This window comes from Tachypleus tridentatus, chromosome 13 (assembly GCF_004210375.1).
Source record: "Tachypleus tridentatus isolate NWPU-2018 chromosome 13, ASM421037v1, whole genome shotgun sequence".
In the NCBI taxonomy this organism is placed as follows: domain Eukaryota; kingdom Metazoa; phylum Arthropoda; class Merostomata; order Xiphosura; family Limulidae; genus Tachypleus; species Tachypleus tridentatus.
In genome coordinates, this window is record NC_134837.1 from 207,161,281 (window position 1) to 207,169,589 (window position 8,309).

At 32.8% G+C, this 8,309-nt stretch overlaps 1 protein-coding gene across 4 annotated transcripts in view; it reads right to left on the reverse strand.

Moving 5' to 3' along the window:
* LOC143238008 (adenylate cyclase type 2-like) overlaps window positions 1–7,693 on the reverse strand; it is a 186,822-nt gene extending 179,129 nt beyond the window's left edge. For 3 of the 4 annotated variants that reach the window (XR_013020380.1, XM_076477876.1, XM_076477874.1), the window contains exon 1: window positions 7,543–7,693. The gene's annotated coding sequence lies outside the window, so the exon portion shown is untranslated. Of the gene's footprint in view, window positions 1–7,477 lie in introns of all 4 variants that reach the window. The other variant, XM_076477875.1, reaches the window with a different exon arrangement.
* Window positions 7,694–8,309: the final 616 nt, after the last annotated feature.

Sequence of the window (8,309 nt, forward strand, 5' to 3'; positions counted from 1 at the left end):
TGATTGGTTTACTCACAACCTGTAGCTGCTGAGTATAATTAAGCTAATACAGATTAAATCGGTTTCTGGTCTACTGATAATCTGTAGTTGCTCGGTATAAGTAAGCTAGTAGACATTAAAATGGTTTCCGGTTTACTGACAACCTGTAGTTTCTAAGTATAAGTAATTTAGTACAGATTAAACCGGTTTTTAGTTTACTGACATCCTATAGTTGCTGAGTATGAGTAAGCTAGTAAAGATTGAGTCAATTTCTGGTTTACTTGCAACGTGTAGTTGCTGAGTATAAGTAAGCTAGTACACATTAAATAAGTTTCTGGTTTACTGACAACCTGCGGTCGCTCAGTATTAGTAAGCTAGTAAAGATTAAGTGGGTTTCTGGTTTACTGACAATCTGTAGTTGCTGTGTATTAGTAAGCTGGTACATATTAAATATGTTTCGTGTTTTTTGACATCCTATAGTTGCTGAGTATAAGTAAGATTGTACGTATTAAATATGTTTCTCGTTTACTGACAACCTGTAGTTGCTGAGTACAAGTAACCTAGTAATGAGTTAATTAGTTTCTGGTTTACTGACAACCTGTAGTTGTTGAGTATCAGTAAGCTAGTAGACATTATATCGGTTTCTGGTTTACTGACAACTTGTGTTCGCTTAGCGTAAGTACGTTAGTAAAGATTAAATCGCTTTCTGGTTTACTGACAACCTGTAGTTGCTGGGTATAAGTAAGCTAGTAAAGATTGAATTAGTTTCTGGTTTACTGATAATCTGAAGTTTCTGAGTATAAGTGAGCTGGTAAAGATTAAGTTTGTTTCTGGTTTATTTACAACCTGTGGTCGCTCAGTGTAAGTAAGATAGTAAAGATTTAATCTGTGTCTGGTTTATTTACAATGGACAGTTGTTGAGTATAATTAAGGTAGTAAAGATTTAGTCGGTTTCTGGTTTACTGACAACCTGTATTTGCTGGGTATAAGTAAGCTAGTAAAGATTTAGTCGGTTTCTGGTTTACTGACAACCTGTAGTTGCTGAGTATAAGTATGTTGATATAGATTAAATCGGTTTCTGGTTTACTGACAACTTGTAGTTGCTGAGTATAAGTAAGGTTGTAAAGATTAAGTCCGTTTTTGGTTCACTGACAGCCTATAATTTGCTGAGTATAAGTAAGCTAGTAAAGATTAAGTCGGTTTCTCGTTTACTGACAACCTGTAGTTGCTGAGCATATGTAAGTTACGACAGATTAAGTCTGTTTCTGATTTACTAACAACCTGTAGTTGCTCAGTACATGTAAGTTAGTACAGATTAAGTCCGTTTCTGGTTTATTGACAACCTGTAGTTGCTGAGTGTATGTAAGTTTGTACAGATTAAGTGGTTTACTGACAACCTTTAGTTCCTGAGTATTAGTAGGTTAGTAGAGATTAAGTCGGTTTCTGGTTTACTGACAACCTGTAGTTTCTGAGTATAAGTAATTTAGTACAGATTAAATCGGTTTCTGGTTTTTGGACAACCTATAGTTGCTGAGTTTTATTAAATTAGTACAGATTAAGTCAGTTTCTGGTTTACTGACATCCTGTAGTTGGTGAGTATAAGAAAGTTAATAGAGATTAAGTTGGTTTCTGGTTTAATGACAACCACTAGTTGCTGCGTATAAGTAAGCTGGTGCAGATTAAATCGGTTTCTGGTTTACTGACAACCACTAGTTGCTGCGTATAAGTAAGCTGGTGCAGAATAAATCGATTTCTGGTTTACTGACAACCACTAGTTGCTGCGTATAAGTAAGCTGGTGCAGAATAAATCGATTTCTGGTTTACTGACAAGCTGTAGTTTCTGAGTGTAAGTAAGCTAGTAAAGATTAAATCCGTTTTTGGTTCACTGACAACCTATAGTTTACTGAGTATAAGTAAGCTAGTAAAGATTAAGTCGGTTTCTGGTTTACTGACAACCTATAGTTGCTGAGTTTAAGTAAGGTTGTAAAGATTAAGTCTTCTTCTGGGTCATTGACAACCTGACAATCATTGATGATTATAAGTAAGCTTGTAAAGATGAAGTCGGTTTCTCGTTTGTGGTCAACCTGTAGTTTTTGAGTATAAGTAAGTTAGTAGAAATTAAGTCGGTTTCTGGTTTATTGACAACCTGTAGTTGCTGAGTATAAGTAAGGTAGTAAAGATTTAGTCGGTTTCTGGTTTACTGAGAACCTGTAGTTGCTGAGGATAAGTAACCTAGTACACATTAAATCGTTTTCTGGTTTACTGACAACCTGTAGTTGCTGAGTATAAGTGAGCTAGTACACATTAAAGAGGTTTCTATTTACTGATAACATTTAGTTGCTGAGTATAAGTAACCTAGTAAAGATTAAATTAGTTTCTGGTTTACTGACAACCTGTAATTGCTGAGTATAAGTAAGCTAGTACAGACTAAATCGGTTTCTTTTTTACTGACAACCTGTAGTTGCTGGGTATAAGTATGTTAGTAGAGTTTAGGTCGGTTTGTGGTTTACTGACAACCTGTAGTTGCTGGGTATAAGTAAGCTAGTAAAGATTTAGTCGGTTTCTGGTTTACTGACAACCTGTAGTTGCTGAGTATAAGTATGTTGATATAGATTAAATCGGTTTCTGGTTTACTGACAACTTGTAGTTGCTGAGTATAAGTAAGGTTGTAAAGATTAAGTCCGTTTTTGGTTCACTGACAGCCTATAATTTGCTGAGTATAAGTAAGCTAGTAAAGATTAAGTCGGTTTCTCGTTTACTGACAACCTGTAGTTGCTGAGCATATGTAAGTTACGACAGATTAAGTCTGTTTCTGATTTACTAACAACCTGTAGTTGCTCAGTACATGTAAGTTAGTACAGATTAAGTCCGTTTCTGGTTTATTGACAACCTGTAGTTGCTGAGTGTATGTAAGTTTGTACAGATTAAGTGGTTTACTGACAACCTTTAGTTCCTGAGTATTAGTAGGTTAGTAGAGATTAAGTCGGTTTCTGGTTTACTGACAACCTGTAGTTTCTGAGTATAAGTAATTTAGTACAGATTAAATCGGTTTCTGGTTTTTGGACAACCTATAGTTGCTGAGTTTTATTAAATTAGTACAGATTAAGTCAGTTTCTGGTTTACTGACATCCTGTAGTTGGTGAGTATAAGAAAGTTAATAGAGATTAAGTTGGTTTCTGGTTTAATGACAACCACTAGTTGCTGCGTATAAGTAAGCTGGTGCAGATTAAATCGGTTTCTGGTTTACTGACAACCACTAGTTGCTGCGTATAAGTAAGCTGGTGCAGAATAAATCGATTTCTGGTTTACTGACAACCACTAGTTGCTGCGTATAAGTAAGCTGGTGCAGAATAAATCGATTTCTGGTTTACTGACAAGCTGTAGTTTCTGAGTGTAAGTAAGCTAGTAAAGATTAAATCCGTTTTTGGTTCACTGACAACCTATAGTTTACTGAGTATAAGTAAGCTAGTAAAGATTAAGTCGGTTTCTGGTTTACTGACAACCTATAGTTGCTGAGTTTAAGTAAGGTTGTAAAGATTAAGTCTTCTTCTGGGTCATTGACAACCTGACAATCATTGATGATTATAAGTAAGCTTGTAAAGATGAAGTCGGTTTCTCGTTTGTGGTCAACCTGTAGTTTTTGAGTATAAGTAAGTTAGTAGAAATTAAGTCGGTTTCTGGTTTATTGACAACCTGTAGTTGCTGAGTATAAGTAAGGTAGTAAAGATTTAGTCGGTTTCTGGTTTACTGAGAACCTGTAGTTGCTGAGGATAAGTAACCTAGTACACATTAAATCGTTTTCTGGTTTACTGACAACCTGTAGTTGCTGAGTATAAGTGAGCTAGTACACATTAAAGAGGTTTCTATTTACTGATAACATTTAGTTGCTGAGTATAAGTAACCTAGTAAAGATTAAATTAGTTTCTGGTTTACTGACAACCTGTAATTGCTGAGTATAAGTAAGCTAGTACAGACTAAATCGGTTTCTTTTTTACTGACAACCTGTAGTTGCTGGGTATAAGTATGTTAGTAGAGTTTAGGTCGGTTTGTGGTTTACTGACAACCTGTAGTTGCTGAGTTTAATTAAGCTAGTACGGATTAAGTCTGTTTGTAGTTTATTAACATCCTGTGGTCGCTCAGTGTAAGTTAGTAAAGGTTAAATCTGTGTCTGGTTTACTGAAAACCTGTAGATGTTAAGTATAATTAAGCTAATACAGAGTAAGTCGGTTTCTGGTCTAGAGACAACCTGTAGTTGCTTAGTATAAGCAAGTTTGTACAGATTAAGTCCGTTTCTTGTTTATTGAGAATCTGTAGTTGCTGAGTGTATGTAAGTTAGCACAGATTAAGTCGTTTTCTTGTTTACTGACAACTTGTAGTTGCTGAGTATAAGTAAGCTAGTACAGATTAAATCGGTTTCTGGTTTACTGAGAACCTGTAGTTGCTGAGTATAAGTAACCTAGTAAAGATTAAATTAGTTTTTGGTTTACTGATAATCTGAAGTTTCTAAGTATAAGTAATGTAGTACAGATTAAGTGGGTTTCTGGTTTACTGACAATCTGTAGTTGCTGTGTATTAGTAAGCTAGTACATATTAAATATGTTTCGTGTTTTTTGACAACCTGTAGTTGCTGAGTATAAGTAACCTAGTAATGATTTAATTAGTTTATGGTTTACTAACAACGTGTGGTTGCTGAGTATAAGTAAGCTAGTACACATTAAATACGTTTCTGGTTTACTGACAACTTTTAGTTGAGTATTAGTAAGCTAGTAGACATTAAATCGGTTTTCTGTTTACTGACAACGTGTAGTTGCTGAGTATAAGGAAGCTTGTACAATTTGAATCGGTTTCTGGTTTACTGATAACCTGTAGTTGGTTAGTATAAGTAAATTAGTAGAGATTAAGTTAGTTTTTGGTTTATTGACAACCTGTAATTGCTGAATGTATGTAAGTTAGTACAGATTAAGTCGGTTTCTGGTTTACTGAGAACCTGTAGTTGCTAGGTATTAGTAAGCTAGTACACATTAAATCGGTTTCGGGTTTTTTGACAACCTGTAGTTGCTGAGTATAAATGAGATGGGAAAGATTAAGTCTGTTTCTGGTTTATTGACAACCTGTGGTCGCTCAGTTTAAGTAAGATAATAAAGATTATATCTGTGTCTGGTTTACTGACAACCTGTAGTTGCTGAGTATAAGGAAGGTAGTACACATTGAATCGGTTTCTGGTTTACTGACAACCTGTAGTTGCTGAGTATTAGTAAGGTAGTACAGATTAAGTCAGTTTCTGGTTTATTGACAACCTGCAATTGCTGAGTATAAGTAAGCTAGTAAAGGTTAAATCTGTGTCTGGTTTACTATTAACCTGCAGTTGCTGAGTATAAGTGAGCTAGTACAGGTTAAGTCTGTTTCTTGTTTATTAACAACTTGTGGTCGCTCAGTGTAAGTTAGTAAAGGTTAAATCTGTGTCTTGTTTACTAACAACCTGTAGTTGCTGAGTATAAGTCGGCTAGTGAAGATTAAGTCGGTTTCTGGTTAACTGACAACCTGTAGTTGCCGAGTATAAGTACGCTAGTACAGATTGAGTTCTGTATTTTTTTATTATCAGATCGATTTATGTATTCCTATATAAGAATTTCGTTTGATTTGTTTGTGGTATCAAACTGAAGTCGAGATAGATATTTTTAAATCACAATGGATTTATCCACTACTCTTCGATCTCAATAACTAATCAAAATACAGCATATCGAAAACACAACAATGTTTTCTGAGACATTTTCAAACGTCGAATATTTTTAAATATTGTGCAAAAGAGGTTTGACTTGACTACTGATATTACAACTAAATAATACACATCAAAGGGTTTCTATCATTTGGTACTAACGAACTTAGGGCTAGAATTGAGAAGAAACAAAGTAACAACTTTGCATGAATTATACGTAAATAAATTATATATGCAGGAACACTACTTGTGTAAAAATTTACTGTTAATTATCTCTAAAGTTTTAATGTTAATAATTCGTAAGAGTTTTAAGTATATTTTCTGTGAGGTTGTAAGATAAATAATTCGTAAATGATTTACGTGCATAGCTTATAAAACTATGAAATATACAATTTATAAGATTTGAAATACAAAGTTTATAAGAGTCTTACAAACACTTTTTTAAGACTATTAAGTAGACACTTGAAGACACTATGAAGTACACAGGTTATAAAACTATTAAATACATATTGTATAAGACTATTAAATACACAATATATAAGAATATGAAATACATAGTTCATAAGACCTAAGTACATGGTTTAGTAGACTATTAAGTACATAGTTTATAATACTATTAAGTACATAGTTTATAAGACTATTAAGTACACAGTTTATAATACTATTAAGTACATAGTTTATAAGACTATTAAGTACACAGTTTATAATACTATTAAGTACATAGTTTATAAGACTATTAAGTACACAGTTTATAAGACTATTAAGTACACAGTTTATAATACTATTAAGTACATAGTTTATAATACTATTAAGTACATAGTTTATAAGACTATTAAGTACACAGTTTATAATACTATTAAGTACACAGTTTATAATACTATTAAGTACATAGTTTATAAGACTATTAAGTACACAGTTTATAATACTATTAAGTACACAGTTTATAATACTATTAAGTACACAGTTTATAAGACTATTAAGTACACAGTTTATAATACTATTAAGTACATAGTTTATAAGACTATTAAGTACACAGTTTATAATACTATTAAGTACACAGTTTATAATACTATTAAGTACATAGTTTATAAGACTATTAAGTACACAGTTTATAATACTATTAAGTACATAGTTTATAAGACTATTAAGTACATAGTTTATAAGACTATTAAGTACACAGTTTATAATACTATTAAGTACATAGTTTATAAGACTATTAAGTACACAGTTTATAATACTATTAAGTACATAGTTTATAATACTATTAAGTACATAGTTTATAAGACTATTAAGTACACAGTTTATAATACTATTAAGTACACAGTTTATAATACTATTAAGTACACAGTTTATAATACTATTAAGTACATAGTTTATAAGACTATTAAGTACATAGTTTATAAGACTATTAAGTACACAGTTTATAATACTATTAAGTACATAGTTTATAAGACTATTAAGTACACAGTTTATAATACTATTAAGTACATAGTTTATAATACTATTAAGTACATAGTTTATAAGACTATTAAGTACACAGTTTATAATACTATTAAGTACATAGTTTATAAGACTATTAAGTACACAGTTTATAATACTATTAAGTACATAGTTTATAATACTATTAAGTACACAGTTTATAATACTATTAAGTACACAGTTTATAAAAGGTCAACAACTGAGTGATTTATATCAGTGTGTGATCTAAAGGTGTAACTCATTCTTCAAGTGTAAATGTGAAATATCAACCATAACACATTGAATAAAGGGAAAACATCTTACAAGAACATTAGTATTTCATTCTGTCAAGATAAACGGAAAACAATTTTGTCCAAGGTGAAGCTTACCGAGTCCAAAACGTGGCCGGAAACAGACACTTAACGAACGGGTCTTATTGCGAGAAGTGTTTTAAATCTTCGATTAGCCAGGAAGTGCTCAAACACACTCACACTACACTCCTGATTGTGTCGTCTGTTTGAGAGAACAACATCGTTGTCGGTGTTGAATCTTTTCGAATAGGCTGCTGGCGCCATCTAGAACTCACCACTTTAGTACTCTTTCATAGATGTGAGACGTGTTGTTTGGAAGTTACATTTTTTTAGTGAGAAATCGGACGACAGGAAACGTTTATTTTTATTTGTTTAGTTTAGAAAGACACGTACATAAAGAATCTGCTTTTTTTAAAATATTTATATTTTATATAGTTATACGTTTAGTGTAAACAAAGTTAAAAGCCCCAAAACTAACATAAGCTTTCGAAAAACGCCAAGTTAATTAAGTCTGATATTTCAACAAAGACAGTAATGAATATCATTGAACGAACCAGCAAATATGTGCCACAAAATAGCTTGTTGAACATATTTGAAATAGGACAATATGTAAAGCGTTTATATTGCCCTACCCAGTTGATTAAGTACCACTTACACTGTTTTTGTTTGTTTTTGAATTTCACCCAAAGCTACACGAAGGCTATCTGCGCTAGCCGTCCCTAATTTAGCAGCGTGAGACTAGAAGGTAGGCAGCTAGTCATCACCACTCACCGCCAACTCTTTTACCAACGAATTGTGGGATTGACCGTCACATTGTAATGCCCCCGCGGCTGAAAGGGCGAGCA